Source organism: Octopus sinensis, linkage group LG1, assembly GCF_006345805.1.
Source record: "Octopus sinensis linkage group LG1, ASM634580v1, whole genome shotgun sequence".
NCBI classification, from domain to species: domain Eukaryota; kingdom Metazoa; phylum Mollusca; class Cephalopoda; order Octopoda; family Octopodidae; genus Octopus; species Octopus sinensis.
Window position 1 is genome coordinate 136,800,633 of NC_042997.1, and position 15,662 is coordinate 136,816,294.

At 34.6% G+C, this 15,662-nt stretch overlaps 1 long non-coding RNA gene across 1 annotated transcript; it reads right to left on the reverse strand.

The window, feature by feature from the left end:
* Nucleotides 1–9,418: 9,418 nt before the first annotated feature.
* Nucleotides 9,419–14,397, reverse strand: LOC115213011. The gene is made up of 3 exons (XR_003881782.2): nt 13,583–14,397; nt 13,074–13,091; nt 9,419–9,482 (listed from the first exon to the last, which is right to left on the reverse strand). It is a non-coding gene; the product is annotated as an uncharacterized LOC115213011 (long non-coding RNA).
* Nucleotides 14,398–15,662: the final 1,265 nt, after the last annotated feature.

Below are 15,662 nucleotides of genomic sequence, written 5' to 3' on the forward strand. Positions count from 1 at the left end.
GCTCTGAGTCTCTTTTTCTTTCTTTTGGTTATTCATACCTTGAATTGTCTAATATACCACAACCCCACACATTTGAGGGGTCTTGTGAGTTATGTGGTGGGAAGATTCTATGAAGAAAGCAACCAGTACAATGCAAAGGGGTTGGTCCTTGAACAAGCACCCAACTGCCAAAGCAGAAACTGGAGCTCAAGCAATCCTGTCTCTGTCAAACTGCCCAAAGCATGGAAGACAAGCATTAAATGAAGTACAATGCAAGACAAAAATTTAATTTACAAATCCTATGCGTGAAATTATTTCAAGTATATTTATTGCATATTATTTACACTCATATTTGACTTATGATCACAAAGCTTTTTATTTTGATGTAATAAAAAAATTTGTTTGAATATATAATACATACAAGGTCCTGTGAAAATAATGAAAAGGCTTAGTAACCATAATTTAAATATCATACAATGTGCAATACAATAAATATAATTGAAATAATTGCACAAAGAATATTGTGGGTCAAATACGAAGATGAACACAAACCAAGTATTATATATTTAAGCTTTATTTTTCCATTTATTTTTCTTTGACTTGGAGACCTAAAAAAAATAAATTAAATAGTACATTAGTAATCAGCCACATTAAAATTTGTTACAAAGATGTTACAAATTTCATAGTATGCAAAATTAAATCAAAATGGTTTTGATATACAACAAATGCAAATCTGGATAAAGATTTTTACAATAAACACTCCAGAATAATCACATAAGTCCCTAACACTTGTATCATAGTCCTAATAGAATATTATAGATGTCCAGTTGAGATTTAAGGACAATGCAATATTATAATAATCATGAATATGGATGGATTTCCATAAATTATGTAACTCTAGCATTTTTACTACAGAAGTACAAGTCCATGTAAAAAACATTGAATGAACTTAGTACATAGGAAAGCAAAGAATACTAAATAGTAATGATTATTCAATGTATTTTCCTCTTTTAATGAACTCTTGCTCCCTAAGACTAGTAACAGGGACATGGTTGCTATTAAACTACAGAAGAAGAAGAAACATGCACAAAGGGTTAATTCCAGAGTGGGTGATTACTATGGCAAAGAGGTGGATATGTTTAGTGCAGTTTGGAGAGAGAGGAGGAGATACAAATGGATTTGAAAAGTGACATGAGCTTAGCTTGGTCCAAAACCGGTCATTGTAAGTAGAAAACACAAAAACAAGGAAAGAGCACACAACAGACCAGAAATAGGGAGTCTAAGACGTCTATTTTTAATAGAAGCACAGTCCCAGATGTTGAGACAATAGGCTTTATAACTATTATCTGTTCCTGAAGAAGGTCAATCTTTGTGATTATAGTCTTTATTGAGGCAATTGGGTATTTAAGGTTAGAGTAAAATGAAAGCTAACTCATCAGCACTGACACTTTAGGCAAATATGTTGCTATGTAAGGAGGAAAATGAGTAAGACAAACTGCTTATGTTGCAGGTTAATGGGCAACCTATTAAAGAGATAGGTAGAACCCAGGGGTAAACAGTTTAGCTTGAAGATTTACATGACAAACAAAAAAGAATATTTTGCTAATGTCCTATTTTAACAGTTTTCAAATTTCTCACGAGCAAGTGGTACTACTGAATGACAATGAACAGTTCAAGCCGGCCTATTCCCAAAGGCAATCCAGTCACATCTTCCCTTTCTAGGACCAGATTATCCAGTATCCTGTATTTGTTGGGACAACAGGGTATGAGGGAAATCTGGCAGTTGTTTCTTGTAAATCAAGCAACTACATACAAGTTGTCATTTTTGTTAGGAAATAAGTTAATTTTTTGGCTCAAAAAGCAAAAAGCAAGGCCATGTGTACAGAGTTCAGGCCATTTCTGGTCAAGTGAGACTTTGAACCGAGCAGTCGTCGGCATCTTCACTCTCGTCCGGCAGCTTATTCCACAGATCTGTGGCCCGGATGGAGAAAGCCCGACCCCAATCTACTATGTTTACATCATCTCTAGAGATTGTATTCTTCCAACTAAACCACTCAACATTGAAACATAAGCACAGACTAAATCTGAGACAAACAGAGAGTTACTAATTGTCAATGAACAAAAACTTAACTAGTATATAATATAAAATTAGGCATGATAAAAGCTCTTCTACTGAAGCAAGAAATTAAGCATATTTAATTTAAAAGAACAAACAAAATCCAAGTCAGGCAAAGCTTTCCGTGCACTGTGTCATAAGACACTCAAACAAGAGGTGTCAAAGCTTAATCATCACACAAGGACAAATAGTTGCAGAGTCTCAAAGAATCATATCTTTTGGTTGGACACCTATCCAAGGCATTTATGAAAGTGGGGACTCTGCTAAGTGATTTTGGTTTAACTAGCTAACACATTAGGATTACAACTTAACTCTTACTGCAGTTCTAACAGAACAATGTGTGCCAGTGGAAACAGAGCTAAACAGATAATTATGATAACTATTGCAAAACATTAACAGTTATAAATACGAAGTCATACTAGGGTATAAATAAATATCACAAACATTACTACACACTAAGCATTCTGAAGAAGGTTAAGATGAACTATACAGCTTCATGATAGTAATAATTCCAAATGCTATGTATCAAGATCTTTTAATCTAAATCAATAAAATTGCATTAATGTTGTAAATTAACTCTCAGTACAGAGATTACCTTAAAAAGATGACCCAGCTAATTTTAATTCTAAGTAGTGAACATTTGATATTTCTGAGAAAAAAACACCACTCACAAACATAGGTGGCAGGCTCATAAAAGATACAAGTGCTTGTGTAATTTTACATTTTTGTAAGCCTGCATATAACAGTTCATTGTACTAATTGAGTCCATCAACGCAAACTTACTCTTAACTCAAAAGAGAATAAACAAATATCCAAGTCAGTCAAAGCTTCCCGTGCATTGTGTCATAAGACACTCAAACAAGAGGTGTCAAAGCTTAATCATCACACAAGGACAAATAGTTGCAGAGTCTCAAAGAATCATATCTTTTGGTTGGACACCTATCCAAGGCATTTATGAAAGTGGGGACTCTGCTAAGTGATTTTGGTTTAACTAGCTAACACATTAGGATTACAACTTAACTCTTACTGCAGTTCTAACAGAAAAATGTATGGCCAGTGGAAACAGAGCTAAACAGATAATTAAGATAACTATTGCAAAACATTAACAGTTATAAATACGAAGTCATACTAGGGTGTAAATAAATAACACAAACATTACTACACACTAAGCATTCTGAAGAAGGTTAAGATGAACTATACAGCTTCATGATAGTAATAATTCCAAATGCTATGTATCAAGATCTTTTAATCTAAATCAATAAAATTGCATTAATGTTGTAAATTAACTCTCAGTACAGAGATTACCTTAAAAAGATGACCCAGCTAATTTTAATTCTAAGTAGTGAACATTTGATATTTCTGAGAAAAAAACACCACTCACAAACATAGGTGGCAGGCTCATAAAAGATACAAGTGCTTGTGTAATTTTACATTTTTGTAAGCCTGCATATAACAGTTCATTGTACTAATTGAGTCCATCAACGCAAACTTACTCTTAACTCAAAAGAGAATAAACAAATATCCAAGTCAGTCAAAGCTTCCCGTGCATTGTGTCATAAGACACTCAAACAAGAGGTGTCAAAGCTTAATCATCACACAAGGACAAATAGTTGCAGAGTCTCAAAGAATCATATCTTTTGGTTGGACACCTATCCAAGGCATTTATGAAAGTGGGGACTCTGCTAAGTGATTTTGGTTTAACTAGCTAACACATTAGGATTACAACTTAACTCTTACTGCAGTTCTAACAGAAAAATGTATGGCCAGTGGAAACAGAGCTAAACAGATAATTAAGATAACTATTGCAAAACATTAACAGTTATAAATACGAAGTCATACTAGGGTGTAAATAAATAACACAAACATTACTACACACTAAGCATTCTGAAGAAGGTTAAGATGAACTATACAGCTTCATGATAGTAATAATTCCAAATGCTATGTATCAAGATCTTTTAATCTAAATCAATAAAATTGTATTAATGTTGTAAATTAACTCTCAGTACAGAGATTACCTTAAAAAGATGACCCAGCTAATTTTAATTCTAAGTAGTGAACATTTGATATTTCTGAGAAAAAAACACCACTCACAAACATAGATGGCAGGCTCATAAAAGATACAAGTGCTTGTGTAATTTTACATTTTTGTAAGCCTACATATAACAGTTCATTGTACTAATTGAGTCCATCAACGCAAACTTACTCTTAACTCAAAAGAGAATAAACAAATATCCAAGTCAGTCAAAGCTTCCCGTGCATTGTGTCATAAGACACTCAAACAAGAGGTGTCAAAGCTTGATCATCATACAAGGACAATTTATACAAAGTTTTGAAATTTCAAGAATACCAACCCAGCCATACAAAAGTGTTCACATTCAAAATCTCATAACAAATGATTTCAACTCCAACAATGCCCACCAGGCTATACCAGTACATAAAACAAGACAGTTCTCAAAATACTGATTATATAGAAAATTAGTTGAGAGAAATGAAATCAAAGCTAACTGCACAGTATTGTCAAGAGACTAAAAGCAAACTGTCTAAATCTTGATTACACAAGAATTGTTCAAGTCCCTCAAATTCTAATGTAATGTTGCATTTTAATAAACCTGTATATATTTAACAATCTATCAGCAGAACTCAATTCAGCTTAAACCTTCCTATAATCACAATTACTCAAGCATCCATATTTAATTCAAAATCAAACATGAATGACATCTTAAAATTTACACTGTCAACAGCATAACACACCTATATGTAAAGGTGGATATTTTACAAAAACCCTCCAAAATACTGATTATATAAAAAAATTTATTTAAAGCATAAGCAGTCTACTCATGAAAAATAGCCAGAAAAGGATTACAGATAAATCCAAGTCAGTCAAAGCTTTCCGTGCATTGTGCCAGAAGACACTCAAACAAGAGGTGTCAAAGCTTGATCATCACACAAGGACAATATTTACAGAAATTTATGTATAACCCTGCATATATATCAGACAACATATATTTCAAGAAGTTGACATGGCTGTAGTTGTTGACCAATATCATGTGACAATTTAATACAGTAAGTAATAGTGACAACAGAGGGTAGAGAAGGTTAGCTGAGAAATGGACGAAATATTCAAGTCAGGACATGCAATAGAATAATTAAGATGAAATCATTATCATCATCGTTTAAGGTCCGCTTTCCATGCTAGCATGGGTTGGACGATTTTGACTGAGGGCTGGCGAACCAGATGGCTGCATCAGGCTCAAATCTTGATTTGGCAGAGTTTCTACAGCTGGATGCCCTTCCTAATGCCAACCACTCCGAGAGTGTAGTGGGTGCTTTTTATGTGCCACCAGCACGGGGGCCAGTCAGACAGTACTGGCAACAACCTCGCTCGAATCCTTTTACACATGCCCCCAGCACAAGTTAAATGAAACTCAACATTTATCTCCGCATACACCACACCAAGAAGACGTACTCCAACTACTCTATAATGAGTAGCTGTGTAGCTTCCCTACAGCAAGAAATCTGCTCTGGTCCCTTCTCTCTCACTTTCACCCCTCATTCTATAGCATAAAACCCTACTCAGTCAAACAAGATCTTAGTGTTGCAGGCATCATGGTAGCATCCCTTAATACTGGTTCCACAAGCAAGTGCAGGCTGTAAAACAGTTGGCATTAGGAAGGATATCCAACCATAGAAACCATGCTAAAGCAATGGAGCACAATCTCGTCTTTGAACATGTCATATAACACAACCAATGATAGCTTGGAACATGGACATTAAATGGTATGTGTGTGTATGTATGCATACAAAAGAATTGTCTATATATAATTACACATTCATCACTACCAGTTAGGGTAAAGCAGTTAAACTGACATGATGCCATTAGCAGTTAATAATAAACCCATATCAGTCAAAAGTTATGATCACAGTCACCGTTAGAGGCTGACTAACATAATACATGCAACATCATGTACAGGTTTATAATAGGTGTAAAGTTGCAGCTATTTCATTTGTTAACATCTTGAAAATCCCAACATATAATGATTAAAATCCTTAGAACACCAATGTTCCAAGTTATTTTTTCCATAAACAGCAACAGTATTACTCCTTTAGCAGTTAAACTGACCAAATCTGGCCCAAATATTCTTCCAGACCAAGCAAGTCTGGCATCTCACACCTAACCTACAATATCATTATAAAAATAAAGAACCACTTCATAGAAATTTTCCAACTATAAGACAATGCAGGAGTCAAAACAATAAGACAAAATAACCATTACATTTAACAGAGTAATCTAAATGCTACAGGGTTAAAGATGGCATTAATATGATGCTGTTAGGAAAGACATCCAACCTTGGAAACCTGATACTCACAAAATTAAAGCTGACTACAGGTAAACTATCAAGCAAAAGAAAATTGATTACAATATGAATAGCAATATTACAAACCTGGTGGTAAAGATTGCTTTAATTTGTCAGCCTTTTCTCTGTCATGTATAACCAGTGTATACAAGAAGCGGCTACAACGAACTTTGAATTTAACATTATCCCGATTCTTCTTAATTTTTACGGCTGGAAAAGGAAAATGATTCAGGTAAATCTCAATGTACAATTTCTAATCACTGATGTAAATACATGCGTAAAGAAAATGCAGTATAAATTGTTGCAAAGCATTCATATGAATACATAATTTGCCACTCAACTTTTAATTGCGGCTGTAAGCAGTTAACTCGAATCTTTTCCTTTTGATGGACGGAATTTTCTAGTTAACTAAACAATTTGAAACTTTGTATACTGGTAGAATGTGTCAAAAGAAAACATTATTGTAAACAAAATTGTAATTTGTAAGTTTAACGTAGTTTAATTCGAAGAATTTTAACCAATGAAATGTCAGCATTTGAGCTCAAATCATTTGCTGCGTCTAAAAACACACACACACGTCTTATTCATCCTTATCTCTTCTGTCTTCTATATGTGCTAGAAATAACAGCTATATCTCTTAAATCAATGAATTTCGTCGCCCAATATTAACGATATTTTTTGAATATTTTCTTTTATTTTTTTTTACCGAAAAGGCTTCTCCCATGGTTTTGAAGGGCCAGAAACAACAAAAACAAAACAATAATATGCCTAAAGCAGTCTAGAGTTTGCGCGTGGAGTGTGAGTCGTATTGTAAAAATTTGCGAAATATTTTTTCATAAAAGGATGCCCCAGCTTGTCGGAGGCTGTGATATAAATTGGGAAAAAAAATCCTCGACACCAGTGCGTAATTGGTACTTAATTTATCGACCCCGAAACAATGAAACATTGACCCCCGCCCATTCTGGCTTATTTACCTTTTGTGTAAATTTGTTGCAGCAAGGGGCAAAACACAGAGGGGACAAAAGTATTAAGTCGATTCTATCGACACCCGTGCGAACACACGAACGTGTATGTATGTTTGTGTGCGTATGTGTGTATGTATATCTCCATTTGTATGTGTGTGTACGCTTATATATTAATTACTGTGCTTGTGCAAATGTATATGCATGTGTTTGAGAGAGAGAGAGAGAGAGTGTGTGGCAGTGTGTATGTATCTGAATGTGTGTGTGTGTGTGTGTATGCGGCATGCGTCTATGTTTCTTTATCAATATCGATAACGCAGCAAATGATTTGAGCTCAAATGCTGAGATTTCATTGGTTAAAATTCGAAGAATTAAACTACGTTAAACTTACAAATTACAATTTTGTTTACAATAATGTTTTCTTTTGACACATTTTATCAGTATACGAACTTTCAAATTTTTTAGTTAACTAGAAAATTCCGTCCATCAAAAGGGAAAAGATCGTTAACTCTAAACCTGTGTCAGTTCAAAATTGTACACAAAGAAAATTAACATAAAAAGTTTTACACTAACAACTATTTTACATTGTGTACTAGGTATATTTTATCTTGGGATTTAATACAGAGTGTCCTGTCCTCATCATCATTTAATGTCCAACCTTTCAACCCTACACTATCCATTCATTGGCCAATGACTTTATGGCATGTACCGAGTGTATTTTATCATGGCACAAGCACTAAAGACTGAGCAAAAGAGATCAAGAGTACTCTGTCACTCACTAAGTTAAAAGATTCGGCAATCGTTTTGTCTCAGAAATGCTATTCACGATTTGTCATCCAGTCGTTACTTTCCATGAAAAGTTTTTATTTATTTACTTCTGACATGTCCAAGTGGAAGAGGAAGCAAATGGGTGTACGTGTGCATTGTTTTAAGTATTTGTATTCACTATAAATTTTGCATACACAAATGAAGTAGGTAAGAACGAATCCTAGCCACACACACACAAAAACGCATATAACTTGCACATTACAAAATACGATACAGTTTTTGTTATGCGTGTGTGAGTAGGCAGCATTAATGAAGATGTTACATGTTAATTTAATGTTAAACTTATCTTTCTTAATGCATATCGAATTATACATAAATATATACAAGATTTACACAGATACGAGTCAGAACTTGTGATCTGCCTGCCTCTTCGACATGTTGACAATACGTGCTTTCAAATCCTGCTTTCTGATTAGATAAAAATTTTTCATGGAAAGTAACAAAGATAATGGCATTTCTGAGACTCAAAAAATTGATTTCCAAGGAAACTCACTTCTTTACATTGCATTATACTTTATGCACAAGTCTCAAATACACTGTCCTTTACTCAGAGAGATACCCTTCATTACCAATAAAAGTGATAATTCTTTGAGCTTTCCACACTGGTGACTATAACGTAAATATCCAATAGATAAAATATAAATTAGCCTTAAAAAAATGACTATTTGTATGAAGCTAATGAACGGAAACATTAACAGTTAACCCGCATCAGTCAAAAGTTATGATCACAGTCATTCTTAAAGAGTGACTAACATAATACATGCAACATCATGTACAGGTTTGTAACTGTAAAGAAAACCTCAAAACTCACACAAATTTCTCACTTTGGTTTATCATACTTTCAGAAAACCCACCTCACTGCTAACAAGGCTAAGAAACAAATACAGCTTTATAAAGGTCAGCTAGGGAAAGGTCTCTGCAAAGTTAACTTGATGGCATGACAAAAGACCATCAAGATGAACCAAAGTCCTTTCAACATTACTGGAAATACTATTGAATATATCTATAAAAGCAATACAGAGTTACAAACAAATAGTGATAGAAAAACAGTGAAGCTGTCGACTAATAAAATTTTGGGGGATAATGCAGTTTCATACCTCTCCTTGAGAAACTGATATTAAACTATGTATACCAGTATTTACTACATATGATGCCTATATAAAACAATGTAATATACTCACATTTTGCATCTTTCCTTCTCGCAGTCAACAAAAATTCCTTTATTTCTGATATTTGTCGTGGCTGTAACATAAAATCAAATAGAAGTTGATGAAAATTTCACTAAAATGACATTTTAAAATTATAAGGATTTTCATATCACTTCAGAAAACAAATTTACCTTCCCCAGCATATTATACAGTAAAAGGAATCAATTTGGATCCTTTCAAATATTTACAAGTGTCCATTCAGTTGTGCATGCATATCTGATTTTTATTAATTACTTCCAAAAACTTCTTTTTCTCTTGAGGCAGCCAATTTAACAATAAGCTTTTTAAACAATTTTGAAAACAAATGACAATAATGCAACTAATAATTTCCAAATGACATTTTTCATATACTAATATGGAGGACTTTTGGCCTATGTATTATCCTCTTATATTCTGGAACATTAGAAAATTAAGCACAAGGAAAACGATAATCTGTAACTATAAAAGGGTTTGTGTGTGTGTGTGTGCGAGTGTATGTTCCTTATGCATTCCAAAACAGAGCTGCTGATTTTGATGTAATGGGTATTCAAAAGATTCAGTAAGCTTTTGGCTACGAACTAAACTATTTTCATTCACATATTTGCATTACAAAAATTTAACATTATCATTTTTCTTTTAGTCACGACATTTTACATCACCACCATAATGACAATTTCTATACAAGTGTTTGCACGTTTGTTACCGACGTTAGGCCAATGACTAACAAGTATGTGTGTGTGATGGTGTGTTTGTCAGTATACATTTTCCTGACACACAGAGGAACGGAGATAGGCTTCAGGTGTGCGTGTACGCGTGTGTGCCTCCAACAGTGAAATGCACCGATATTGAAAGTTTACTTGCAGCCTGGACTTCAAAGAATGTTCACTTTCAAGTACTACCAACATGAAGATATGGCTGATTTAACACCACTCACAATACTCGCAAATATATTCTGGTTAGTATAACAAATTCGGAAACTTGGCAAAGTAGAAAGCCTCAGCAGCTCTTTCAATATAATTACAGAAATTTTATTCCACTCCTAACCAGTTTCAAGATATGACTTCTATTCCTACCAACTGATGTTAAGACTATTATAGCACAGGGCTTGAAATTTCGAGAGAGGGGACCAGTCGATTTACCAACCCCGAAAGGATGAAAGACAAAATTGATCGTGGCAGCATTTGAACTCAGAACATAAAGACAGGCGAAATACTGCTTAAGCATTTTGCACTGACATGCAAACGATTCTGCCAGCTCACCAGCTTCCAGAACAATTAAATCAATTACACATGTCAAACTTTATTCTCATTTACATATTTTCTACATTATCCCAATAACCAACTATAGTTATTTCAAATACACTTCTCTACAACGACCAGGTGTCATTACAAAATAAAAATAGTTTCAATTTTAATTTGAACCAAAATTCCAATGTGTTGCATTACAAGAGTGACGATGTGTGAATAATGAAAGTAATGTTTCTCCGAAATAGTCACATGTATATTGAATGGAACTGGATGGTCACACCCCCACCCAAAATGATCTTTCCGATTTTTTTTCCCCACACCAGATTCCTATGTTTTCAATGACAGAGATTCCAAAGAAAAAAAAACGCCTTCAAAATTTTTTTAGATCTACATGGAAAAATACGTATTCTCTTGCTTTTTTCAATATTCAATGAAAAGGGGGAATATGTTGTTACCATCAACATTAAAACTTGAGTAACTTGATCGATCTGTCATTGAATCAGGATTTTATTTTAATTTCATTTGATACAAACTTTTGCTATCATTTATATGGAGAATTGCAATCGTGGCATATAAAGATAACTTATTTTAATAGAAAGTTTATGAGTAGATTTCTATAAATGTTTTTCTTGCACATCCACCATTCCTACCCATACGGAAACAGACTAAACATCGTTTAAAATTTGTCCTCCCCATATTTTTCCACATAGATTGAAAAAAAAAATTGGGGTGGGGGGTAATTAATTTTGAAGGCAGTTTTTCTCCGTCATCGAAAACATAGGAATCTGGTGAAAACAATAGGTGGGGGACTCCTCCAGTACCACCAAAATAACCTCGACAACTAGGTTGAGTCGCACAATTTTGAGATCATTTTCAGGCAATATTTTGATTTGCTTCTAGTGTACCACTTTTGTCCGATGTTTCACGTGTAAAATTCTACTCAGGCAAACAATTATGAAAATGTACACATAAATATGTACTAAAATAAGCCACAACCAAAATAATTGCATTAAAAGACATCCATTTTTCTATAGGTTATGAGGAAATACATCCTCACTCACTCTCTCACACACAAAAAAGATGTATGCATATGTATTTATGGGCAAAGATCAAGAATACGCACTCTCGGTGTTTAGGGTTACGCCAAAAACGGGTCGTGTGCGTATTCTTTACCTCCGCCTATTTACGTTTAGGGTTGAGGTTAGGGCAACATAAAAAAGTGAAAAATGAAATTGAAGGGGAGACAAAAAAATTTAAAGAAACAATAATTTGCGGGAAATGGGGGGAGGGATATGGGAGGAAGTCTTTTCATCAAATGCTAATGCTGCCAAGGGCCCTTCGAAAAAATTTCAAGTTTTTGATGGGTTTTTTTTTCTCTCCAATGCAAAAACATTGTTGAGCAGAAAAATTACCAAAACCATCTCATTTAAGCAAGATCTTAATTTTTATTTGTAAATGGTTTCGATTATTTCAATTGGTTACACATGGACAGAACAACATTGTTTCTCTACTATCAAGTTCGTAAACAGAAGTACTACAATATTCGAAAAAGTCTTGAAAAACTACCTCGATTAACTATTTCCTCAAATTCCGGATGCAAGAAAAAAGTTTGCCAAAGATACTCGTTAAATGTAAACAGAAGAGATAGTGAAGAAAGCGCCACGTGACATTATGACGACTAAACAAGTTAACAGCATGAGGCTATCATGAAAGCACTAATTTAATCGAGTCACATATGAATTTTCGTCTCAGTGCAAATAATTGTTATGAATTAACTAAATCAGACTATAATAAAAATCATTCCTATAACGATCCAAAAAGTAGATGGATTAAGGGTTCGCATTTCCGATTTGTCCTTAGAACACGTGGGTTTTTTTTTTGTTAAGCCAGATGTACAAATTCTGAGATCGCTTTAGAGAAACAAATCGCTAATATTCCAGACTTAATGAAAAGACTGGGGGGGGGGATATTTGTTATAAATGTTGTAGACTTGGTTTTAAGTTCTGCCAATGTCGGAATTCTGATAGCTCTACGAAATTTACTCTGGCTAAAATAATACGGAAGAAGGCGACAATATTCAACTCGGCTGGTTTTCTTTCCCCCACCGATGGCTAAACTATATATTCAATACTCTTGAATATATACACAGCAAAATACAACATTCAATTTGAAACCTTTTAAAATAAAATATCACTATTTCTAGTCTTTCAAAATTTTTTTTTACTGATATTAGCACGAAATATTAACTAATATTGAGTTCTATTATTCTATGCTGCATTTGAACTTACAATTCTTTCAGTTCACCTGTATCCTAATCACATGCATGCAGTATTTAATACATATCTATAAAAATTAGTCTATAAATCTGAACAGAAAATTGAACAAGTCATAATACTCACCATTTTGAATGTTTAGAGCTGAAAATAAAATAAAACGTCAATTAATTTCAACAATATATTGAAATTACATTTTTAAATATTCATGTGCATATTTTTTCAAGTTTCAACAACTTAAAAGGTCTCGTCGGAAAAATCGAGAAAAATTTGACAGGGAAAGCGTTTCCATAACGTTTTAAATTGCTTTTGCTTGTTTTCAAGTAAATAATATAAAAACGAAAATCTTAAGCCAACATAAAGTGATAAATAAACGACATATTGAAAAGCAAAATTTTTAAACGTGATAAATCAGTTTAACCTCATTTGGATGTTGAAGATATAAAGGGATAGCAAAAAATGAGTCTCGACCAGGGGTTCTAAGAATCGTTGTACAACAAATCAAGATCAACATAAAACAACAAATGTAATCATTTCTATAATGTTGATACTCATCCTAATCTAAATTGCCAAAATTTATAAAATAAAACTTTATACGTGTCACAGATGAAAAGAGATTTATAAGACAAACTTACTGAACAACCTAATGGTTGCCTTGGCGTGTTTCGTAAAGGGAGATAATTATTTTCAGCAGGCGAAAAAAAAATTATAAGCGGAAGTAGCTATTCCAAAGCATCATGGTACAAATAGCTAGGAAAAATACGTTATTGAATTTAATGATTAATTGTTGTATTCACCTAGAATACCTGTTACCTGTCTCTTACTTAGAAATGATTTATATATATATATATATTTATGATTATTTACATGCAGGTTGCATTGCGGTGACACTCCCTTCGTCGACTGTCGTTTGAACATTACAATGATTTCGGAACTGCCCGACAGTGTTGTTCCCTCTGAAAATTTATTCCAGTCGAGCCAACGCAGAATCTTAATTGCTCAGCCTGCTAACAATAACAACTCAAAACGTTATATTTTGAAAAGGCGAACATGTATGATAATGTTGTGGGACCTTCTCTGTCGTTGTAGCAGGCTCCTCGACTCCACAGGCCTCCATGACCTTTCTTGCCGCCTGAATGCTGGTCGCTTCGCGCATCATACGGAGTTGAACCTGATACTCAAGAGGAGCTTGGCCTGGGCAAACATCCCCTCCATCTTGGAACCATCTGAATTGTCTAGATGTGATGGGAAGAGATCTGACGGCCTTACTCTGTGCCCCTGGTCGCAAGGCAGATGCCTTGTCTGGGATGTCACAGTTAGCGACTCCTTTGTTTCTTCCCACATCCTGGATGCTGTGGTCAGAGTGAAATCCAAAGCTTCTGTGGCCGAGCGGAACAAAATCCTGAAATACCGCGATCTGTCGGCCAACTACATTTTCCATCCTGTGGCATTCAAGATGTTTGGGGGGTCGGACCACTAACTGTGAGATTCCTGTTTTCACAGGCAAAAGTTCTATTGTGTTCCATTTTTAAAGGGGACCAGTGTCTCAGAAAGATTTTTAATTAGAAGTAACCTAAGGGGGTATTGTTTCTCTAGTAAGTCAGAGTCTGAGAAAATGAATTAATGTATGATTGAATAAATCTCTAATAGGAATCTTGAAAGTCAAGAAGCAAAAGTTGGGAAACAAATGCTGTTTTTACCAATTTGTAAGCCTAGAAAACTAACTGGTCCAGTAAAACAAACCTCATAACTATAGTTGATATTATAATACATCGTCTCCCTTCCCTTTATATATGTAGAAGATATATAATGGATTCGTGACTGAAGATCGAAAGTTGCATTTTCACCTTTGTTTCCAATGTTTCCTAAGGATGACAAACTTGCCAACAATCGGATGCAGCAGCTTCGAATTCAGAAATTATCCTTAAATATTTGTGGTGGAGAATCTGGTGATAGGCTTACCCATGCTACCAAAGTATTTATTTCTTTATTGCTCACAGGGGGATAAACAAGGACAGACAAAGGGATTAAGTCGATTACATCAACCCCAGTGCGTAACTGGTACTTATTTAATCAACCCCGAAAGGATGAAAGGCAAAATCGACCTTGGCAGAATTTGAACTCAGAACGTAACAGCAGACAAAATACCTATTTCCTTACTACCCACAAGGGGCTAAACACAGAGGACAAACAAGGACAGACAAATGGATTGAGTCGATTATATCGACCCCAGTGCGTAACTGGTACTTATTTAATCGACCCCAAAAGGATGAAAGGCAAAGTCGACCTCGGCGGAATTTGAACTCAGAACGTAACGGCAGACAAAATACCGCTATGCATTTCGCCCGGCGTGCTAACGATTCTGCCAGTTCGCTGCCCTCGCTACCAAAGTATTGGAACAGCAAGTAGATCATCTTTAAAAAAGCTTAAAATTTTCCTGGAAGCCCAAATCTTTCATTCCACCTCAGAAACCTCTCTGTCTGCTTCTCAGTATTGGCAATGTTGTTGCTGTCAGTGAGTGAATTATCAAACACTCTCCAAAGCATTTGATCGGGTATAGCCTCTCCTTATACTCCTTGTATTCAGTTGCCTCTCAAAGTAGTTGGTGATAATTCTTTTGATATACAGAGGAATATGACAGTAATCTATGATTGCATTATGAAGGCATCCTCCAAATCTCGGATATCCTTTTTATTTATTTATTTATTTATTTTT